The sequence below is a fragment of the Schistocerca cancellata genome, chromosome 9 (assembly GCF_023864275.1).
Source record: "Schistocerca cancellata isolate TAMUIC-IGC-003103 chromosome 9, iqSchCanc2.1, whole genome shotgun sequence".
Lineage (NCBI taxonomy): Eukaryota > Metazoa > Arthropoda > Insecta > Orthoptera > Acrididae > Schistocerca > Schistocerca cancellata.
Window position 1 is genome coordinate 473,890,412 of NC_064634.1, and position 25,814 is coordinate 473,916,225.

Consider the following 25,814-nt stretch of genomic DNA (forward strand, 5'->3'; position numbering starts at 1 on the left):
AATACTGGACTCTCAGCAACCACACGTATACAGACTGTTTGTAGCATTGCTCCCCCTGGACGTAAGTCGGCATTGTACCAACTATATTCTATCCCGATGCAATTTCTGTGTTTCATCGTCAATATGAAGCTCCAAGGGTTACAGTAAACACACTGTGGTGCGTCGCAATCTAATACTGGCCTCTCAGCAACGGCACGTATACAGACTGTTTGTAGCATTGCTCCCCCTGGACGTAAGTCGGCATTGTGCCAACTATATTCTATCCCGATGCAATTTCTGTGTTTCATCGTCAATATGAAGCTCCAAGGGTTACAGTAAACACACTGTGGTGCGTCACAATCTAATACTGGCCTCTCAGCAACGGCACGTATACAGACTGTTTGTAGCATTGCTCCCCCTGGACGTAAGTCGGCATTGTGCCAACTATATTCTATCCCGATGCAATTTCTGTGTTTCATCGTGAATATGAAGCTCCAAGGGTTACAGTAAACACACTGTGGTGCGTCGCAATCTAATACTGGCCTCTCAGCAACGGCACGTATACAGACTGTTTGTAGCATTGCTGCCCCTGGACGTAAGTCGGCATTGTGCCAACTATATTCTATCCCGATGCAATTTCTGTGTTTCATCGTCAATATGAAGCTCCAAGGGTTACAGTAAACACACTGTGGTGCGTCGCAATCTAATACTGGCCTCTCAGCAACGGCACGTATACAGACTGTTTGTAGCATTGCTCCCCCTGGACGTAAGTCGGCATTGTGCCAACTATATTCTATCCCGATGCAATTTCTGTGTTTCATCGTCAATATGAAGCTCCAAGGGTTACAGTAAACACACTGTGGTGCGTCGCAATCTAATACAGGCCTCTCAGCAACGGCACGTATACAGACTGTTTGAAGCATTACTCCCCCTGGACGTAAGTCGGCATTGTGCCAACTATATTCTATCCCGATGCAATTTCTGTGTTTCATCGTCAATATGAAGCTCCAAGGGTTACAGTAAACACACTGTGGTGCGTCGCAATCTAATACTGGCCTCTCAGCAACGGCACGTATACAGACTGTTTGTAGCATTGCACCCCCTGGACGTAAGTCGGCATTGTGCCAACTATATTCTATCCCGATGCAATTTCTGTGTTTCATCGTCAATATGAAGCTCCAAGGGTTACAGTAAACACACTGTGGTGCGTCGCAATCTAATACTGGCCTCTCAGCAACGGCACGTATACAGACTGTTTGTAGCATTGCTCCCCCTGGACGTAAGACGGCATTGTGCCAACTATATTCTATCCCGATGCAATTTCTGTGTTTCATCGTCAATATGAAGCCCCAAGGGTTACAGTAAACACACTGTGGTGCGTCGCAATCTAATACTGGCCTCTCAGCAACGGCACGTATACAGACTGTTTGAAGCATTACTCCCCCTGGACGTAAGTCGGCATTGTGCCAACTATATTCTATCCCGATGCAATTTCTGTGTTTCATCGTCAATATGAAGCTCCAAGGGTTACAGTAAACACACTGTGGTGCGTCGCAATCTCATACTGGCCTCTCAGCAACGGCACGTATACAGACTGTTTGTAGCATTGCTCCCCCTGGACGTAAGTCGGCATTGTGCCAACTATATTCTATCCCGATGCAATTTCTGTGTTTCATCGTCAATATGCAGCTCCAAGGGTTACAGTAAACACACTGTGGTGCGTCGCAATCTAATACTGGCCTCTCAGCAACGGCACAAATACAGACTGTTTGTAGCATTGCTCCCCCTGGACGTAAGTCGGCATTGTGCCAACTATATTCTAACCCGGTGCAATTTCTGTGTTTCATCGTCAATATGAAGCTCCAAGGGTTACAGTAAACACACTGTGGTGCGTCGCAATCTAATACTGGCCTCTCAGCAACGGCACGTATACAGACTGTTTGAAGCATTATTCCCCCTGTACGTAAATCGGCATTGTGCCAACTATATTCTATCCCGATGCAATTTCTGTGTTTCATCGTCAATATGAAGCTCCAAGGGTTACAGTAAACACACTGTGGTGCGTCGCAATCTAACTCTGGCCTCTCAGCAACGGCACGTATACAGACTGTTTGTAGCATTGCTCCCCCTGGACGTAAGTCGGCATTGTGCCAACTATATTCTATCCCGATGCAATTTCTGTGTTTCATCGTCAATATGAAGCTCCAAGGGTTACAGTAAACACACTGTGGTGCGTCGCAATCTAACACTGGCCTCTCAGCAACGGCACGTATACAGTCTGTTTGTAGCATTGCTCCCCCTGGACGTAAGTCGGCATTGTGCCAACTATATTCTATCCCGATGCAATTTCTGTGTTTCATCGTCAATATGAAGCTCCAAGGGTTACAGTAAACACACTGTGGTGCGTCGCAATCTAATACTGGACTCTCAGCAACCACACGTATACAGACTGTTTGTAGCATTGCTCCCCCTGGACGTAAGTCGGCATTGTACCAACTATATTCTATCCCGATGCAATTTCTGTGTTTCATCGTCAATATGAAGCTCCAAGGGTTACAGTAAACACACTGTGGTGCGTCGCAATCTAATACTGGCCTCTCAGCAACGGCACGTATACAGACTGTTTGTAGCATTGCTCCCCCTGGACGTAAGTCGGCATTGTGCCAACTATATTCTATCCCGATGCAATTTCTGTGTTTCATCGTCAATATGAAGCTCCAAGGGTTACAGTAAACACACTGTGGTGCGTCGCAATCTAATACTGGCCTCTCAGCAACGGCACGTATACAGACTGTTTGTAGCATTGCTCCCCCTGGACGTAAGTCGGCATTGTGCCAACTATATTCTATCCCGATGCAATTTCTGTGTTTCATCGTCAATATGAAGCTCCAAGGGTTACAGTAAACACACTGTGGTGCGTCGCAATCTAATACTGGCCTCTCAGCAACGGCACGTATACAGACTGTTTGTAGCATTGCTGCCCCTGGACGTAAGTCGGCATTGTGCCAACTATATTCTATCCCGATGCAATTTCTGTGTTTCATCGTCAATATGAAGCTCCAAGGGTTACAGTAAACACACTGTGGTGCGTTGCAATCTAATACTGGCCTCTCAGCAACGGCACGTATACAGACTGTTTGTAGCATTGCTCCCCCTGGACGTAAGTCGGCATTGTGCCAACTATATTCTATCCCGATGCAATTTCTGTGTTTCATCGTCAATATGAAGCTCCAAGGGTTACAGTAAACACAGTGTGGTGCGTCGCAATCTAATACTGGCCTCTCAGCAACGGCACGTATACAGACTGTTTGAAGCATTACTCCCCCTGGACGTAAGTCGGCATTGTGCCAACTATATTCTATCCCGATGCAATTTCTGTGTTTCATCGTCAATATGAAGCTCCAAGGGTTACAGTAAACACACTGTGGTGCGTCGCAATCTAATACTGGCCTCTCAGCAACGGCACGTATACAGACTGTTTGTAGCATTGCTCCCCCTGGACGTAAGTCGGCATTGTGCCAACTATATTCTATCCCGATGCAATTTCTGTGTTTCATCGTCAATATGAAGCTCCAAGGGTTACAGTAAACACACTGTGGTGCGTCGCAATCTCATACTGGCCTCTCAGCAACGGCACGTATACAGACTGTTTGTAGCATTGCTCCCCCTGGACGTAAGTCGGCATTGTGCCAACTATATTCTATCCCGATGCAATTTCTGTGTTTCATCGTCAATATGCAGCTCCAAGGGTTACAGTAAACACACTGTGGTGCGTCGCAATCTAATACTGGCCTCTCAGCAACGGCACAAATACAGACTGTTTGTAGCATTGCTCCCCCTGGACGTAAGTCGGCATTGTGCCAACTATATTCTATCCCGATGCAATTTCTGTGATTCATCGTCAATATGAAGCTCCAAGGGTTACAGTAAACACACTGTGGTGCGTCGCAATCTAATACTGGCCTCTCAGCAACGGCACGTATACAGACTGTTTGAAGCATTATTCCCCCTGGACGTAAATCGGCATTGTGCCAACTATATTCTATCCCGATGCAATTTCTGTGTTTCATCGTCAATATGAAGCTCCAAGGGTTACAGTAAACACACTGTGGTGCGTCGCAATCTAACTCTGGCCTCTCAGCAACGGCACGTATACAGACTGTTTGTAGCATTGCTCCCCCTGGACGTAAGTCGGCATTGTGCCAACTATATTCTATCCCGATGCAATTTCTGTGTTTCATCGTCAATATGAAGCTCCAAGGGTTACAGTAAACACACTGTTGTGCGTCGCAATCTAACACTGGCCTCTCAGCAACGGCACGTATACAGTCTGTTTGTAGCATTGCTCCCCCTGGACGTAAGTCGGCATTGTGCCAACTATATTCTATCCCGATGCAATTTCTGTGTTTCATCGTCAATATGAAGCTCCAAGGGTTACAGTAAACACACTGTGGTGCGTCGCAATCTAATACTGGACTCTCAGCAACCACACGTATACAGACTGTTTGTAGCATTGCTCCCCCTGGACGTAAGTCGGCATTGTACCAACTATATTCTATCCCGATGCAATTTCTGTGTTTCATCGTCAATATGAAGCTCCAAGGGTTACAGTAAACACACTGTGGTGCGTCGCAATCTAATACTGGCCTCTCAGCAACGGCACGTATACAGACTGTTTGTAGCATTGCTCCCCCTGGACGTAAGTCGGCATTGTGCCAACTATATTCTATCCCGATGCAATTTCTGTGTTTCATCGTCAATATGAAGCTCCAAGGGTTACAGTAAACACACTGTGGTGCGTCGCAATCTAATACTGGCCTCTCAGCAACGGCACGTATACAGACTGTTTGTAGCATTGCTCCCCCTGGACGTAAGTCGGCATTGTGCCAACTATATTCTATCCCGATGCAATTTCTGTGTTTCATCGTCAATATGAAGCTCCAAGGGTTACAGTAAACACACTGTGGTGCGTCGCAATCTAATACTGGCCTCTCAGCAACAGCACGTATACAGACTGTTTGTAGCATTGCTGCCCCTGGACGTAAGTCGGCATTGTGCCAACTATATTCTATCCCTATGCAATTTCTGTGTTTCATCGTCAATATGAAGCTCCAAGGGTTACAGTAAACACACTGTGGTGCGTCGCAATCTAATACTGGCCTTTCAGCAACGGCACGTATACAGACTGTTTGTAGCATTGCTCCCCCTGGACGTAAGTCGGCATTGTGCCAACTATATTCTATCCCGATGCAATTTCTGTGTTTCATCGTCAATATGAAGCTCCAAGGGTTACAGTAAACACACTGTGGTGCGTCGCAATCTAATACTGGCCTCTCAGCAACGGCACGTATACAGACTGTTTGAAGCATTACTCCCCCTGGACGTAAGTCGGCATTGTGCCAACTATATTCTATCCCGATGCAATTTCTGTGTTTCATCGTCAATATGAAGCTCCAAGGGTTACAGTAAACACACTGTGGTGCGTCGCAATCTAATACTGGCCTCTCAGCAACGGCACGTATACAGACTGTTTGTAGCATTGCTCCCCCTGGACGTAAGTCGGCATTGTGCCAACTATATTCTATCCCGATGCAATTTATGTCTTTCATCGTCAATATGAAGCTCCAAGGGTTACAGTAAACACTCTGTGGTGCGTCACAATCTAATACTGGCCTCTCAGCAACGGCACGTATACAGAATGTTTGTAGCATTGCTCCCCCTGGACGTAAGTCGGCATTGTGCCAACTATATTCTATCCCGATGCAATTTCTGTGTTTCATCGTCAATATGAAGCTCCAAGGGTTACAGTAAACACACTGTGGTGCGTCGCAATCTAATACTGGCCTCTCAGCAACGGCACGTATACAGACTGTTTGTAGCATTGCTCCCCCTGGACGTAAGTCGGCATTGTGCCAACTATATTCTATCCCGATGCAATTTCTGTGTTTCATTGTCAATATGAAGCTCCAAGGGTTACAGTAAACACACTGTCGTGCGTCGCAATCTAACACTGGCTCTCAGCAACGGCACGTATACAGACTGTTTGTAGCATTGCTCCCCCTGGACGTAAGTCGGCATTGTGCCAACTGTATTCTATCCCGATGCAATTTATGTGTTTCATCGTCAATATGAAGCTCCAAGGGTTACAGTAAACACACTGTGGTGCGTCGCAATCTAATACTGGCCTCTCAGCAACGGCACGTATACAGACTGTTTGTAGCATTGCTCCCCCTGGACGTAAGTCGGCATTGTGCCAACTATATTCTATCCCGATGCAATTTCTGTGTTTCATCGTCAATATGAAGCTCCAAGGGTTACAGTAAGCACACTGTGGTGTGTCGCAATCTGATACTGGCCTCTCAGCAACGGCACGTATACAGACTGTTTGTAGCATTGCTCCCCCTGGACGTAAGTCGGCTTTGTGCCAACTATATTCTATCCCGATGCAATTTCTGTGTTTCATCGTCAATATGAAGCTCCAAGGGTTACAGTAAACACACTGTGGTGTGTCGCAATCTAATACTGGCCTCTCAGCAACGGCACGTATACAGACTGTTTGTAGCATTGCTCCCCCTGGACGTAAGACGGCTTTGTGCCAACTATATTCTATCCCGATGCAATTTCTGTGTTTCATCGTCAATATGATGCTCCAAGGGTTGCATTAAACACACTGTGGTGCGTCGCAATCTAATACTGGCCTCTCAGTAACGGCACGTATACAGAATGTTTGTAGCATTGCTCCCCCTAGACGTAAGTCGGCATTGTGCCAACTATATTCTATCCCGGTGCAATTTCTGTGTTTCATCGTCAATATGAAGCTCCAAGGGTTACAGTAAACACACTGTGGTGCGTCGCAATCTAATACTGGCCTCTCAGCAACGGCACGTATACAGACTGTTTGAAGCATTATTCCCCCTGGACGTAAGTCGGCATTGTGCCAACTATATTCTATCCCGATGCAATTTCTGTGTTTCATCGTCAATATGAAGCTCCAAGGGTTTCAGTAAACACACTGTGGTGCGTCGCAATCTAATACTGGACTCTCAGCAACGGCACGTATACAGACTGTTTGTAGCATTGCTCCCCCTGGACGTAAGTCGGCATTGTGCCAACTATATTCTATCCCGATGCAATTTCTGTGTTTCATCGTCAATATGAAGCTCCAAGGGTTACAGTAAACACACTGTGGTGCGTCGCAATCTAATACTGGCCTCTCAGCAACGGCACAAATACAGACTGTTTGTAGCATTGCTCCCCCTGGACGTAAGTCGGCATTGTGCCAACTATATTCTATCCCGATGCAATTTCTGTGTTTCATCGTCAATATGAAGCTCCAAGGGTTACAGTAAACACACTGTGGTGCGTCGCAATCTAATTCTGGCCTCTCAGCAACGGCACGTATAGAGACTGTTTGAAGCATTATTCCCCCTGGACGTAAATCGGCATTGTGCCAACTATATTCTATCCCGATGCAATTTCTGTGTTTCATCGTCAATATGAAGCTCCAAGGGTTACAGTAAACACACTGTGGTGCGTCGCAATTTACTACTGGCCTCTCAGCAACGGTACGTATACAGATTGTTTGTAGCATTGCTCCCCCTGGACGTAAGTCGGCATTGTGCCAACTATATTCTGTCCCGATGCAGTTTCTGTGTTTCATCGTCAATATGAAGCTCCAAGGGTTACAGTAAACACACTGTGGTGCGTCGCAATCTAATACTGGCCTCTCAGCAACGGCACGTATACAGTCTGTTTGTAGCATTGCTCCCCCTGGACGTAAGTCGGCATTGTGCCAACTATATTCTATCCCGATGCAATTTCTGTGTTTCATCGTCAATATGAAGCTCCAAGGGTTACAGTAAACACACTGTGGTGCGTCGCAATCTAATACTGGACTCTCAGCAACGGCACGTATACACACTGTTTGTAGCATTGCTCCCCCTGGACGTAAGTCGGCATTGTACCAACTATATTCTATCCCGATGTAATTTCTGTGTTTCATCGTCAATATGAAGCTCCAAGGGTTACAGTAAACACACTGTGGTGCGTCGCAATCTAATACTGGCCTCTCAGAAACGGCACGTATACAGACTGTTTGTAGCATTGCTCCCCCTGGACGTAAGTCGGCATTGTGCCAACTATATTCTATCCCGATGCAATTTCTGTGTTTCATCGTCAATATGAAGCTCCAAGGGTTACAGTAAACACACTGTGGTGCGTCGCAATCTAATACTGGCCTCTCAGCAACGGCACGTATACAGACTGTTTGTAGCATTGCTCCCCCTGGACGTAAGTCGGCATTGTGCCAACTATATTCTATCCCGACGCAATTTCTGTGTTTCATGGTCAATATGAAGCTCAGAGGGTTACAGTAAACACACTGTGGTGCGTCGCAATCTAATACTGGACTCTCAGCAACGACACGTATACAGACTGTTTGTAGCATTGCTCCCCCTGGACGTAAGTCGGCATTGTGCCAACTATATTCAATCCCGATGCAATTTCTGTGTTTCATCGTCAATATGAAGCTCCAAGGGTTACAGTAAACACACTGTCGTGCGTCGCAATCTAATACTGGCCTCTCAGCAACGGCACGTATACAGACTGTTTGTAGCATTGCTCCCCCTGGACGTAAGTCGGCATTGTGCCAACTATATTCTATCCCGATGCAATTTATGTGTTTCATCGTCAATATGAAGCTCCAAGGGTTACAGTAAACACTCTGTGGTGCGTCGCAATTTAATACTATCCTCTCAGCAACGGCACGTATACAGACTGTTTGTAGCATTGCTCCCCCTGGACGTAAGTCGGCATTGTGCCAACTATATTCTATCCCGATGTAATTTCTGTGTTTCATCGTCAATATGAAGCTCCAAGGGTTACAGTAAACACCCAGTGGTGCGTCGCAATCTAATACTGGCCTCTCAGCAACGGCACGTATACAGACTGTTTGTAGCATTGCTCCCCCTGGACGTAAGTCGGCATTGTGCCAACTATATTCAATCCCGATGCAATTTCTGTGTTTCATCGTCAATATGAAGCTCCAAGGGTTACAGTAAACACACTGTCGTGCGTCGCAATCTAATACTGGCCTCTCAGCAACGGCACGTATACAGACTGTTTGTAGCATTGCTCCCCCTGGACGTAAGTCGGCATTGTGCCAACTATATTCTATCCCGATGCAATTTACGTGTTTCATCGTCAATATGAAGCTCCAAGGGTTACAGTAAACACTCTGTGGTGCGTCGCAATTTAATACTATCCTCTCAGCAACGGCACGTATACAGACTGTTTGTAGCATTGCTCCCCCTGGACGTAAGTCGGCATTGTGCCAACTATATTCTATCCCGATGCAATTTCTGTGTTTCATCGTCAATATGAAGCTCCAAGGGTTACAGTAAACACCCAGTGGTGCGTCGCAATCTAATTCTGGCCTCTCAGCAACGGCACGTATACAGACTGTTTGTAGCATTGCTCCCCCTGGACGTAACTCGGCATTGTGCCAACTATATTCTATCCCGATGCAATTTCTGTGTTTCATCGTCAACATGAAGCTCCAAGGGTTACAGTAAGCACACTGTGGTGCGTCGCAATCTAATACTGGCCTCTCAGCAACGGCACGTATACAGACTGTTTGTAGCATTGCTCCCCCTGGACGTAAGTCGGCATTGTGCCAACTATATTCTATCCCGATGCAATTTCTGTGTTTCATCGTCAATATGAAGCTCCAAGGGTTACAGTAAACACACTGTGGTGCGTCGCAATCTAATACTGGCCTCTCAGCAACGGCACGTATACAGACTGTTTGTAGCATTGCTCCCCCTGGACGTAAGTCGGCTTTGTGCCAACTATATTCTATCCCGATGCAATTTCTGTGTTTCATCGTCAATATGAAGCTCCAAGGGTTACAGTAAACACACTGTGGTGCGTCGCAATCTAATACTGGCCTCTCAGCAACGGCACGTATACAGACTGTTTGTAGCATTGCTCCCCCTGGACGTAAGACGGCTTTGTGCCAACTATATTCTATCCCGATGCAATTTCTGTGTTTCATCGTCAATATGATGCTCCAAGGGTTGCATTAAACACACTGTGGTGCGTCGCAATCTAATACTGGCCTCTCAGTAACGGCACGTATACAGAATGTTTGTAGCATTGCTCCCCCTAGACGTAAGTCGGCATTGTGCCAACTATATTCTATCCCGATGCAATTTCTGTGTTTCATCGTCAATATGAAGCTCCAAGGGTTACAGTAAACACACTGTGGTGCGTCGCAATCTAATACTGGCCTCTCAGCAACGGCACGTATACAGACGGTTTGTAGCATTGCTCCCCCTGGACGTAAGTCGGCTTTGTGCCAAGTATATTCTATCCCGATGCAATTTCTGTGTTTCATCGTCAATATGAAGCTCCAAGGGTTACAGTAAACACACTGTGGTGCGTCGCAATCTAATACTGGCCTCTCAGCAACGGCACGTGTACAGACTGTTTGTAGCATTGCTCCCCCTGGACGTAAGTCGGCTTTGTGCCAACTATATTCTATCCCGATGCAATTTCTGTGTTTCATCGTCAATATGAAGCTCCAAGGGTTACAGTAAACACACTGTGGTGCGTCGCAATCTAATACTGGCCTCTCAGCAACGGCACGTATACAGACTGTTTGTAGTATTGCTCCCCCTGGACGTAAGACGGATTTGTGCCAACTATATTCTATCCCGATGCAATTTCTGTGTTTCATCGTCAATATGATGCTCCAAGGGTTGCATTAAACACACTGTGGTGCGTCGCAATCTAATACTGGCCTCTCAGTAACGGCACGTATACAGAATGTTTGTAGCATTGCTCCCCCTAGACGTAAGTCGGCATTGTGCCAACTATATTCTATCCCGATGCAATTTCTGTGTTTCATCGTCAATATGAAGCTCCAAGGGTTACAGTAAACACACTGTGGTGCGTCGCAATCTAATACTGGCCTCTCAGCAACGGCACGTATACAGACTGTTTGAAGCATTATTCCCCCTGGACGTAAGTCGGCATTGTGCCAACTATATTCTATCCCGATGCAATTTCTGTGTTTCATCGTCAATATGAAGCTCCAAGGGTTACAGTAAACACACTGTGGTGCGTCGCAATCTAATACTGGACTCTCAGCAACGGCACGTATACAGACTGTTTGTAGAATTGCTCCCCCTGGACGTAAGTCGGCATTGTGCCAACTATATTCTATCCCGATTCAATTTATGTGTTTCACCGTCAATATGAAGCTCCAAGGGTTACAGTAAACACTCTGTGGTGCGTCGCAATTTAATACTGGCCTCTCAGCAACGGCACGTATACAGACTGTTTGTAGCATTGCTCCCCCTGGACGTAAGTCGGCATTGTGCCAACTATATTCTATCCTGATGCAATTTCTGTGTTTCATCGTCAATATGAAGCTCCAAGGGTTACAGTAAACACCCAGTGGTGCGTTGCAATCTAATACTGGCCTCTCAGCAACGGCACGTATACAGACTGTTTGTAGCATTGCTCCCCCTGGACGTAAGTCGGCATTGTGCCAACTATATTCTATCCCGATGCAATTTCTGTGTTTCATCGTCAATATGAAGCTCCAAGGGTTACAGTAAACACACTGTCCTGCGTCGCAATCTAATACTGGCCTCTCAGCAACGGCACGTATACAGACTGTTTGTAGCATTGCTCCCCCTGGACGTAAGTCGGCATTGTGCCAACTATATTCTATCCCGATGCAATTTATGTGTTTCATCGTCAATATGAAGCTCCAAGGGTTACAGTAAACACTCTGTGGTGCGTCGCAATTTAATACTATCCTCTCAGCAACGGCACGTATACAGACTGTTTGTAGCATTGCTCCCCCTGGACGTAAGTCGGCATTGTGCCAACTATATTCTATCCCGATGCAATTTCTGTGTTTCATCGTCAATATGAAGCTCCAAGGGTTACAGTAAACACCCAGTGGTGCGTCGCAATCTAATACTGGCCTCTCAGCAACGGCACGTATACAGACTGTTTGTAGCATTGCTCCCCCTGGACGTAAGTCGGCATTGTGCCAACTATATTCTATCCCGATGCAATTTCTGTGTTTCATCGTCAACATGAAGCTCCAAGGGTTACAGTAAGCACACTGTGGTGCGTCGCAATCTAATACTGGCCTCTCAGCAACGGCACGTATACAGACTGTTTGTAGCATTGCTCCCCCTGGACGTAAGTCGGCATTGTGCCAACTATATTCTATCCCGATGCAATTTCTGTGTTTCATCGTCAATATGAAGCTCCAAGGGTTACAGTAAACACACTGTGGTGCGTCGCAATCTAATACTGGCCTCTCAGCAACGGCACGTATACAGACTGTTTGTAGCATTGCTCCCCCTGGACGTAAGTCGGCTTTGTGCCAACTATATTCTATCCCGATGCAATTTCTGTGTTTCATCGTCAATATGAAGCTCCAAGGGTTACAGTAAACACACTGTGGTGCGTCGCAATCTAATACTGGCCTCTCAGCAACGGCACGTATACAGACTGTTTGTAGCATTGCTCCCCCTGGACGTAAGACGGCTTTGTGCCAACTATATTCTATCCCGATGCAATTTCTGTGTTTCATCGTCAATATGATGCTCCAAGGGTTGCATTAAACACACTGTGGTGCGTCGCAATCTAATACTGGCCTCTCAGTAACGGCACGTATATAGAATGTTTGTAGCATTGCTCCCCCTAGACGTAAGTCGGCATTGTGCCAACTATATTCTATCCCGATGCAATTTCTGTGTTTCATCGTCAATATGAAGCTCCAAGGGTTACAGTAAACACACTGTGGTGCGTCGCAATCTAATACTGGCCTCTCAGCAACGGCACGTATACAGACGGTTTGTAGCATTGCTCCCCCTGGACGTAAGTCGGCTTTGTGCCAAGTATATTCTATCCCGATGCAATTTCTGTGTTTCATCGTCAATATGAAGCTCCAAGGGTTACAGTAAACACACTGTGGTGCGTCGCAATCTAATACTGGCCTCTCAGCAACGGCACGTGTACAGACTGTTTGTAGCATTGCTCCCCCTGGACGTAAGTCGGCTTTGTGCCAACTATATTCTATCCCGATGCAATTTCTGTGTTTCATCGTCAATATGAAGCTCCAAGGGTTACAGTAAACACACTGTGGTGTGTCGCAATCTAATACTGGCCTCTCAGCAACGGCACGTATACAGACTGTTTGTAGTATTGCTCCCCCTGGACGTAAGACGGATTTGTGCCAACTATATTCTATCCCGATGCAATTTCTGTGTTTCATCGTCAATATGATGCTCCAAGGGTTGCATTAAACACACTGTGGTGCGTCGCAATCTAATACTGGCCTCTCAGTAACGGCACGTATACAGAATGTTTGTAGCATTGCTCCCCCTAGACGTAAGTCGGCATTGTGCCAACTATATTCTATCCCGATGCAATTTCTGTGTTTCATCGTCAATATGAAGCTCCAAGGGTTACAGTAAACACACTGTGGTGCGTCGCAATCTAATACTGGCCTCTCAGCAACGGCACGTATACAGACTGTTTGAAGCATTATTCCCCCTGGACGTAAGTCGGCATTGTGCCAACTATATTCTATCCCGATGCAATTTCTGTGTTTCATCGTCAATATGAAGCTCCAAGGGTTACTGTAAACACACTGTGGTGCGTCGCAATCTAATACTGGACTCTCAGCAACGGCACGTATACAGACTGTTTGTAGAATTGCTCCCCCTGGACGTAAGTCGGCATTGTGCCAACTATATTCTATCCCGATTCAATTTATGTGTTTCACCGTCAATATGAAGCTCCAAGGGTTACAGTAAACACTCTGTGGTGCGTCGCAATTTAATACTGGCCTCTCAGCAACGACACGTATACAGACTGTTTGTAGCATTGCTCCCCCTGGACGTAAGTCGGCATTGTGCCAACTATATTCTATCCTGATGCAATTTCTGTGTTTCATCGTCAATATGAAGCTCCAAGGGTTACAGTAAACACCCAGTGGTGCGTTGCAATCTAATACTGGCCTCTCAGCAACGGCACGTATACAGACTGTTTGTAGCATTGCTCCCCCTGGACGTAAGTCGGCATTGTGCCAACTATATTCTATTCCGATGTAATTTCTGTGTTTCATCGTCAATATGAAGCTCCAAGGGTTACAGTAAACACACTGTGGTGCGTCGCAATCTAATACTGGCCTCTCAGCAACGGCACGTATACAGACTGTTTGTAGCATTGCTCCCCCTGGACGTAAGTCGGCATTGTGCCAACTATATTCTATCCCGATGCAATTTCTGTGTTTCATCGTCAATATGAAGCTCCAAGGGTTACAGTAAACACACTGTGGTGCGTCGCAATCTAACACTGGCTCTCAGCAACGGCACGTATACAGACTGTTTGTAGCATTGCTCCCCCTGGACGTAAGTCGGCATTGTGCCAACTATATTCTATCCCGATGCAATTTCTGTGTTTCATCGTCAATATGAAGCTCCAAGGGTTACAGTAAACACACTGTTTTGCGTCGCAATCTAATACTGGCCTCTCAGCAACGGCACGTATACAGACTGTTTGTAGCACTGCTCCCCCTGGACGTAAGTCGGCATTGTGCCAACTATATTCTATCCCGATGCAATTTCTGTGTTTCATCGTCAATATGAAGCTCCAAGGGTTACAGTAAACACACTGTGGTGCGTCGCAATCTAATACTGGCCTCTCAGCAACGGCACGTATACAGACTGTTTGTAGCATTGCTCCCCCTGGACGTAAGTCGGCATTGTGCCAACTATATTCTATCCCGATGCAATTTCTGTCTTTCATCGTCAATATGAAGCTCCAAGGGTTACAGTAAACACACTGTGGTGCGCCGCAATCTAATACTGGCCTCTCAGCAACGGCACGTATACAGACTGTTTGAAGCATTACTCCCCCTGGCCGTAAGTCGGCATTGTGCCAACTATATTCTATCCCGATGCAATTTCTGTGTTTCATCGTCAATATGAAGCTCCAAGGGTTACAGTAAACACACTGTGGTGCGTCGCATTCTAATACTGGCCTCTCAGCAACGGCACGTATACAGACTGTTTTTAGCATTGCTCCCCCTGGACGTAAGTCGGCATTGTGCCAACCATATTCTATCCCGATGCAATTTCTGTGTTTCATCGTCAATATGAAGCTCCAAGGGTTACAGTAAACACACTGTGGTGCGTCGCAATCTAATACTGGCCTCTCAGCAACGGCACGTATACAGACTGTTTGTAGCATTGCTCCCCCTGGACGTAAGTCGGCATTGTGCCAACTATATTCTATCCCGATGCAATTTCTGTGTTTCATCGTCAATATGAAGCTCCAAGGGTTACAGTAAACACACTGTGGTGCGTCGCAATCTAACACTGGCCTCTCAGCAACGGCACGTATACAGACTGTTTGTAGCATTTCTCCCCCTGGACGTAAGACGGCATTGTGCCAACTGTATTCTATCCCGATGCAATTTATGTGTTTCATCGTCAATATGAAGCTCCAAGGGTTACAGTAAACACACTGTGATGCGTCGCAATCTAATACTGGCCTCTCAGCAACGGCACGTATACAGACTGTTTGTAGCATTGCTCCCCCTGGACGTAAGTCGGCATTGTGCCAACTATATTCTATCCCGATGCAATTTCTGTGTTTCATCGTCAACATGAAGCTCCAAGGGTTACAGTAAACACACTGTGATGCGTCGCAATCTAATACTGGTCTCTCAGCAACGGCACGTATACAGACTGTTTGTAGCATTGCTCCCCCTGGAAGTAAGTCGGCTTTGTGCCAACTATATTCTATCCCGCTGCAATTTCTGTGTTTCATCGTCAATATGAAGCTCCAAGGGTTACAGTAAACACACTGTGGTGCGTCGCAATCTAATACTGGCCTCTCAGCAACGGCACGTATACAGACTGTTTGTAGCATTGCTCCCCCTGGACGTAAGACGGCTTTGTGCCAACTATATTCTATCCCGATGCAATTTCTGTGTTTCATCGTCAATATGATGCTCCAAGGTTTCCATTAAACACACTGTGGTGCGTCGCAATCTAATACTGGCCTCTCAGTAACGGCACGTATACAGAATGTTTGTAGCATTGCTCCCCCTAGACGTAAGTCGGCATTGTGCCAACTATATTCTATCCCGATGCAATTTCTGTGTTTCATCGTCAATATGAAGCTCCAAGGGTTACAGTAAACACACTGTGGTGCGTCGCAATCTAATACTGGCCTCTCAGCAACGGCACATATACAGACTGTTTGTAGCATTGCTCCCCCTGGACGTAAGTCGGCATTGTGCCAAGTATATTCTATCCCGATGCAATTTCTGTGTTTCATCGTCAATATGAAGCTCCAAGGGTTACAGTAAACACACTGTGGTGCGTCGCAATCTAATACTGGCCTCTCAGCAACGGCACGTATACAGACTGTTTGTAGCATTGCTCCCCCTGGACGTAAGTCGGCATTGTGCCAACTATATTCTATCCCGATGCAATTTCTGTGTTTCATCGTCAATATGAAGCTCCAAGAGTTACAGTAAACACACTGTGGTGCGTCGCAATCTAATACTGGCCTCTCAGCAACAGCACGTATACAGACTCTTTGTAGCATTGCTCCCCCTGGACGTAAGTCGGCATTGTGCCAACTATATTCTATCCCGATGCAATTTCTGTGTTTCATCGTCAATATGAAGCTCCAAGGGTTACAGTAAACACACTGTGGTGCGTCGCAATCTAATACTGGCTTCTCACCAACGGCACGTATACAGACTGTTTGTAGCATTGCTCCCCCTGGACGTATGTCGGCATTGTGCCAACTATATTCTATCCCGATGCAATTTCTGTGTTTCATCGTAAATATGAAGGTCCAAGGGTTACAGTAAACACACTGTGGTGCGTCGCAATCTAAAACTGGCCTCTCAGCAACGGCACGTATACAGACTGTTTGTAGCATTGCTCCCCCTGGACGTAAGTCGGCATTGTGCCAACTGTATTCTATCCCGATGCAATTTCTGTGTTTCATCGTCAATATGAAGCTCCAAGGGTTACAGTAAACACACTGTGGTGCGTCGCAATCTAATACTGGCCTCTCAGTAACGGCACGTATACAGACTGTTTGTAGCATTGCTCCCCCTGGACGTAAGTCGGCATTGTGCCAACTATATTCTATCCCGATGCAATTTCTGTGTTTCATCGTCAATATGAAGCTCCAAGGGTTACAGTAAACACACTGTGGTGCGTCGCAATCTAATACTGGCCTCTCAGCAACGGCACGTATACAGACTGTTTGTAGCATTGCTCCCCCTGGACGTAAGTCGGCATTGTGCCAACTATATTCTATCCCGATGCAATTTCTGTGTTTCATCGCCAATATGAAGCTCCAAGGGTTACAGTAAACACACTGTGGTGCGTCGCAATCTAATACTGGCCTCTCAGCAACGGCACGTATACAGACTGTTTGTAGCATTGCTCCCCCTGGACGTAAGTCGGCATTGTGCCAACTATATTCTATCCCGATGCAATTTCTGTGTTTCATCGTCAATATGAAGCTCCAAGGGTTACAGTAAACACACTGTGGTGCGTCGCAATCTAATACTGGCCTCTCAGCAACGGCACGTATACAGACTGTTTGTAGCATTGCTCCCCCTGGACGTAAGACGGCTTTGTGCCAACTATATTCTATCCCGATGCAATTTCTGTGTTTCATCGTCAATATGATGCTCCAAGGGTTGCATTAAACACACTGTGGTGCGTCGCAATCTAATACTGGCCTCTCAGTAACGGCACGTATACAGAATGTTTGTAGCATTGCTCCCCCTAGACGTAAGTCGGCATTGTGCCAACTATATTCTATCCCGATGCAATTTCTGTGTTTCATCGTCAATATGAAGCTCCAAGGGTTACAGTAAACACACTGTGGTGCGTCGCAATCTAATACTGGCCTCTCAGCAACGGCACGTATACAGACTGTTTGTAGCATTGCTCCCCCTGGACGTAACTCGGCATTGTGCCAACTATATTCTATCCCGATGCAATTTCTGTGTTTCATCGTCAATATGAAGCTCCAAGGGTTACAGTAAACACACTGTGGTGCGTCGCAATCTAATACTGGCCTCTCAGCAACGGCACGTATACAGACTGTTTGTAGCATTGCTCCCCCTGGACGTAAGTCGGCATTGTGCCAACTATATTCTATCCCGATGCAATTTCTGTGTTTCATCGTCAATATGAAGCTCCAAGGGTTACAGTAAACACACTGTGGTGCGTCGCAATCTAATACTGGCCTCTCAGCTACGGCACGTATACAGACTGTTTGTAGCATTGCTCCCCCTGGACGTAAGTCGGCATTGTGCCAACTATATTCTATCCCGATGCAATTTCTGTGTTTCATCGTCAATATGAAGCACCAAGGGTTACAGTAAACACACTGTGGTGTGTCGCAATCTAATACTGGACTCTCAGTAACGGCACGTATACAGACTGTTTGTAGCATTGCTATCCCTGGACGTAAGTCGGCATTGTGCAAACTATATTCTATCCCGATGCAATTTCTGTGTTTCATCGTCAATATGAAGCTCCAAGGGTTACAGTAAACACACTGTGGTGCGTCGCAATCTAATACTGGCCTCTCAGCAACGGCACGTATACAGACTGTTTGTAGCATTGCTCCCCCTGGACGTAAGTCGGCATTGTGCCAACTATATTCTATCCCGATGCAATTTCTGTGTTTCATCGTCAATATGAAGCTCCAAGGGTTACAGTAAACACACTGTGGTGCGTCGCAATCTAACACTGGCCTCTCAGCAACGGCACGTATACAGACTGTTTGTAGCATTTCTCCCCCTGGACGTAAGACGGCATTGTGCCAACTGTATTCTATCCCGATGCAATTTATGTGTTTCATCGTCAATATGAAGCTCAGAGGGTTACAGTAAACACACTGTGGTGCGTCGCAATCTAATACTGGCCTCTCAGCAACGGCACGTATACAGACTGTTTGTAGCATTGCTCCCCCTGGACGTAAGTCGGCATTGTGCCAACTATATTCTATCCCGATGCAATTTCTGTGTTTTATCGTCAATATGAAGCTCCAAGGGTTACAGTAAACACACTGTGGTGCGTCGCAATCTAATACTGGCCTCTCAGCAACGGCACGTATACAGACTGTTTGTAGCATTGCTCCCCCTGGACGTAAGTCATCATTGTGCCAACTATATTCTATCCCGATGCAATTTCTGTGTTTCATCGTCAATATGAAGCTCCAAGGGTTACAGTAAACACACTGTGGTGCGTCGCAATCTAATACTGGCCTCTCAGCAACGGCACGTATACAGACTGTTTGTAGCATTGCTCCCCCTGGACGTAAGTCGGCTTTGTGCCAACTATATTCTATCCCGATGCAATTTCTGTGTTTCATCGTCAATATGAAGCTCCAAGGGTTACAGTAAACACACTGTGGTGCGTCGCAATCTAATACTGGCCTCTCAGCAACGGCACGTATACAGACTGTTTGTAGCATTGCTCCCCCTGGACGTAAGACGGCTTTGTGCCAACTATATTCTTTCCCGATGCAATTTCTGTGTTTCATCGTCAATATGATGCTCCAAGGGTTGCATTAAACACACTGTGGTGCGTCGCAATCTAATACTGGCCTCTCAGTAACGGCACGTATACAGAATGTTTGTAGCATTGCTCCCCCTAGACGTAAGTCGGCATTGTGCCAACTATATTCTATCCCGATGCAATTTCTGTGTTTCATCGTCAATATGAAGCTCCAAGGGTTACAGTAAACACACTGTGGTGCGTCGCAATCTAATACTGGCCTCTCAGCAACGGCACATATACAGACTGTTTGTAGCATTGCTCCCCCTGGACGTAAGTCGGCTTTGTGCCAACTATATTCTATCCCGATGCAATTTCTGTGTTGCATCGTCAATAAGAAGCTCCAAGGGTTACAGTAAACACACTGTGGTGTGTCGCAATCTAATACTGGCCTCTCAGCAACGGCACGTATACAGACTGTTTGTAGCATTGCTCCCCCTGGACGTAAGACGGCTTTGTGCCAACTATATTCTATCCCGATGCAATTTCTGTGTTTCATCGTCAATATGATGCTCCAAGGGTTGCATTAAACACACTGTTTTGCGTCGCAATCTAATACTGGCCTCTCAGTAACGGCACGTATACAGAATGTTTGTAGCATTGCTCCCCCTAGACGTAAGTCGGCATTGTGCCAACTATATTCTATCCCGATGCAATTTCTGTGTTTCATCGTCAATATGAAGCTCCAAGTGTTACAGTAAACACACTGTGGTGCGTCGCAATCTAATACTGGCCTCTCAGCAACGGCACGTATACAGACTGTTTGTAGCATTGCTCCCCCTGGACGTAAGTCGGCATTGTGCCAACTATATTCTATCCCGATGCAATTTCTGTGTTTCATCGTCAATATGAAGCTCCAAGAGTTACAGTAAACACACTGTGGTGCGTCGCAATCTAATACTGGCCTCTCAGCAACAGCACGTATACAGACTGTTTGTAGCATTGCTCCCCCTGGACGTAAGTCGGCATTGTGCCAACTATATTCTATCCCGATGCAATTTCTGTGTTTCATCGTCAATATGAAGCTCCAAGAGTTACAGTAAACACACTGTGGTGCGTCGCAATCTAATACTGGCCTCTCACCAACGGCACGTACACAGACTGTTTGTAGCATTGCTCCCCCTGGACGTAAGTCGGCATTGTGCCAACTATATTCTATCCCGATGCAATTTCTGTGTTTCATCGTCAATATGAAGCTCCAAGGGTTACAGTAAACACCCAGTGGTGCGTCACAATCTAAAACTGGCCTCTCAGCAACGGCACGTATACAGACTGTTTGTAGCATTGCTCCCCCTGGACGTAAGTCGGCATTGTGCCAACTGTATTCTATCCCGATGCAATTTCTGTGTTTCATCGTCAATATGAAGCTCCAAGGGTTACAGTAAACACACTGTGGTGCGTCGCAATCTAATACTGGCCTCTCAGTAACGGCACGTATACAGACTGTTTGTAGCATTGCTCCCCCTGGACGTAAGTCGGCATTGTGCCAACTATATTCTATCCCGATGCAATTTCTGTGTTTCATCGTCAATATGAAGCTCCAAGGGTTACAGTAAACACACTGTGGTGCGTCGCAATCTAATACTGGCCTCTCAGCAACGGCACGTATACAGACTGTTTGTAGCATTGCTCCCCCTGGACGTAAGTCGGCATTGTGCCAACTATATTCTATCCCTATGCAATTTCTGTGTTTCATCGTCAATATGAAGCTCCAAGGGTTACAGTAAACACACTGTGGTGCGTCGCAATCTAATACTGGCCTCTCAGCAACGGCACGTATACAGACTGTTTGTAGCATTGCTCCCCCTGGACGTAAGTCGGCATTGTGCCAACTATATTCTATCCCGATGCAATTTCTGTGTTTCATCGTCAATATGAAGCTCCAAGGGTTACAGTAAACACACTGTGGTGCGTCGCAATCTAATACTGGCCTCTCAGCAACGGCACGTATACAGACTGTTTGTAGCATTGCTCCCCCTGGACGTAAGACGGGTTTGTGCCAACTATATTCTATCCCGATGCAATTTCTGTGTTTCATCGTCAATATGATGCAGCAAGGGTTGCATTAAACACACTGTGGTGCGTCGCAATCTAATACTGGCCTCTCAGTAACGGCACGTATACAGAATGTTTGTAGCATTGCTCCCCCTAGAAGTAAGTCGGCATTGTGCCAACTATATTCTATCCCGATGCAATTTCTGTGTTTCATCGTCAATATGAAGCTCCAAGGGTTACAGTAAACACACTGTGGTGCGTCGCAATCTAATACTGGCCTCTCAGCAACGGCACGTATACAGACTGTTTGTAGCATTGCTCCCCCTGGACGTAAGTCGGCATTGTGCCAACTATATTCTATCCCGATGCAATTTCTGTGTTTCATCGTCAATATGAAGCTCCAAGGGTTACAGTAAACACACTGTGGTGCGTCGCAATCTAATACTGGCCTCTCAGCAACGGCACGTATACAGACTGTTTGTAGCATTGCTCCCCCTGCACGTAAGTCGGCATTGTGCCAACTATATTCTATCCCGATGCAATTTCTGTGTTTCATCGTCAATATGAAGCTCCAAGGGTTACAGTAAACACCCAGTGGTGCGTCGCAATCTAATACTGGCCTCTCAGCAACGGCACGTATACAGACTGTTTGTAGCATTGCTCCCCCTGGACGTAAGTCGGCATTGTGCCAACTGTATTCTATCCCGATGCAATTTCTGTGTTTCATCGTCAATATGAAGCTCCAAGGGTTACAGTAAACACACTGTGGTGCGTCGCAATCTAATACTGGCCTCTCAGCAACGGCACGTATACAGACTGTTTGTAGCATTGCTCCCCCTGGACGGAAGTCGGCATTGTGCCAACTATATTCTTTCCCGATGCAATTTCTGTGTTTCATCGTCAATATGAAGCTCCAAGGGTTACAGTAAACACACTGCCGTGCGTCGCAATCTAATACTGGCCTCTCAGCAACGGCACGTATACAGACTGTTTGTAGCATTGCTCCCCCTGGACGTAAGTCGCTATTGTGCCAACTATATTCTATCCCGATGCAATTTCGGTGTTTCATCGTCAATATGAAGCTCCAAGGGTTACAGTAAACACACTGTGGTGCGTCGCAATCTAATACTGGCCTCTCAGCAACGGCACGTATACAGACTGTTTGTAGCATTGCTCCCCCTGGACGTAAGTCGGCTTTGTGCCAACTATATTCTATCCCGATGCAATTTCTGTGTTTCATCGTCAATATGAAGCTCCAAGGGTTACAGTAAACACCCAGTGGTGCGTCGCAATCTAATACTGGCCTCTCAGCAACGGCACGTATACAGACTGTTTGTAGCATTGCTCCCCCTGGACGTAAGTCGGCATTGTGCCAACTATATTCTATCCCGATGCAATTTCTGTGTTTCATCGTCAATATGAAGCTCCAAGGGTTACAGTAAACACACTGTGGTGCGTCGCAATCTAATACTGGCCTCTCAGCAACGGCACGTATACAGATTGTTTGTAGCATTGCTCCCCCTGGACGTAAGTCGGCATTGTGCCAACTATATTCTATCCCGATGCAATTTCTGTGTTTCATCGTCAATCTGAAGCTCCAAGGGTTACAGTAAACACACTGTGGTGCGTCGCAATCTAATACTGGCCTCCCAGTAACGGCATATATACAGACTGTTTGTAGCATTGCTCCCCCTGGACGTAAGTCGGCATTGTGCCAACTATATTCTATCCCGATGCAATTTCTGTGTTTCATCGTCAATATGAAGCTCCAAGGGTTACAGTAAACACACTGTGGTGCGTCGCAATCTAATACTGGCCTCTCAGCAACGGCACGTATACTGCTGTTTGAAGCATTGCTCCCCCTGGACTTAAGATGGCCTTGTGCCAACTACATTCTATCCCGATGCAATTTCTGTGTTTCATCGTCAATATGAAGCTCCAAGGGTTACAGTAAACACACTGTGGTGCGTCGCAATCTAATACTGGCCTCTCAGAACGGCACGTATACAGACTGTTTGTAGCATTGCTCCCCCTGGACGTAAGTCGGCATTGTGCCAACTATATTCTATCCCGATGCAATTTCTGTGTTTCATCGTCAATATGAAACTCCAAGGGTTACAGTAAACACACTGTGGTGCGTCGCAATCTTATACTGGCCTCTCAGCAACGGCACGTATACAGACTGTTTGTAGCATTGCTCCCCCTGGACATATGTCGGCATTGTGCCAACTATATTCTATCCCGATGCAATTTCTGTGTTTCATCGTCAATATGAAGCTCCAACGGTTACAGTAAACACACTGTGGTGCATCGCAATCTAATACTGGCCTCTCAGCAACGGCACGTATACAGACTGTTTGTAGCATTGCTCCCCCTGGACGTAAGTCGGCATTGTGCCAACTATATTCTATCCCGATGCAATTTCTGTGTTTCATCGTCAATATGAAGCTCCAAGGGATACAGTAAACACTGTGTGGTGCGTCGCAATCTAATACTGGCCTCTCAGCAACGGCACGTATACAGACTGTTTGTAGCATTGCTCCCCCTGGACGTAAGTCGGCATTGTGCCAACTATATTCTATCCCGATGCAATTTCTGTGTTTCATCGTCAATATGAAGCTCCAAGAGTTACAGTAAACACACTGTGGTGCGTCGAAATCTAATACAGGCCTCTCAGCAACGGCACGTATACTGCTGTTTGAAGCATTGCTCCCCTTGGACGTAAGTCGGCATTGTGCCAACTATATTCTATCCCGATGCAATTTCTGTGTTTCATCGTCAATATGAAGCTCCAAGGGTTACAGTAAACACACTGTGGTGCGTCGCAATCTAATACTGGCCTCCCAGTAACGGCACGTATACAGACTGTTTGTAGCATTGCTCCCCCTGGACGTAAGTCGGCATTGTGCCAACTATATTCTATCCCGATGCAATTTCTGTGTTTCATCGTCAATATGAAGCTCCAACGGTTACAGTAAACACACTGTGGTGCGTCGCAATCTAATACTGGCCTCTCAGTAACGGCACATATACTGCTGTTTGAAGCATTGCTCCCCCTGGACGTAAGATGGCATTGTGCCAACTTTATTCTATCCCGATGCAATTTCTGTGTTTCATCGTCAATGTGAAGCTCCAAGGGTTACAGTAAACACACTGTGGTGCGTCGCAATCTAATACTGGCCTCTCAGCAACGGCACGTATACAGACTGTTTGTAGCATTGCTCCCCCTGGACGTAAGTCGGCATTGTGCCAACTATATTCTATCCCGATGCAATTTCTGTGTTTCATCGTCAATATGAAGCTCCAAGGGTTACAGTAAACACACTGTGGTGCGTCGCAATCTTATACTGGCCTCTCAGCAACGGCACGTATACAGACTGTTTGTAGCATTGCTCCCCCTGGACATATTTCGGCATTGTGCCAACTATATTCTATCCCGATGCAATTTCTGTGATTCATCGTCAATATGAAGCTCCAACGGTTACAGTAAACACACTGTGGTGCGTCGCAATCTAATACTGGCCTCTCAGCAACGGCACGTATACAGACTGTTTGTAGCATTGCTCCCCCTGGACGTAAGTCGGCATTGTGCCAACTATATTCTATCCCGATGCAATTTCTGTGTTTCATCGTCAATATGAAGCTCCAAGGGTTACAGTAAACACACTGTGGTGCGTCGCAATCTTATACTGGCCTCTCAGCAACGGCACGTATACAGACTGTTTGTAGCATTGCTCCCCCTGGACATATTTCGGCATTGTGCCAACTATATTCTATCCCGATGCAATTTCTGTGATTCATCGTCAATATGAAGCTCCAACGGTTACAGTAAACACACTGTGGTGCGTCGCAATCTAATACTGGCCTCTCCGCAACGGCACGTATACAGACTGTTTGTAGCATTGCTCCCCCTGGACGTAAGTCGGCATTGTGCCAACTATATTCTATCCCGATGCAATTTCTGTGTTTCATCGTCAATATGAAGCTCCAAGGGTTACAGTAAACACACTGTGGTGCGTCGCAATCTAATACAGGCCTCTCAGCAACGGCACATATACTGCTGTTTGAAGCATTGCTCCCCTTGGACGTAAGTCGGCATTGTGCCAACTATATTCTATCCCGATGCAATTTCTGTGTTTCATCGTCAATATGAAGCTCCAAGGGTTACAGTAAACACACTGTGGTGCGTCGCAATCT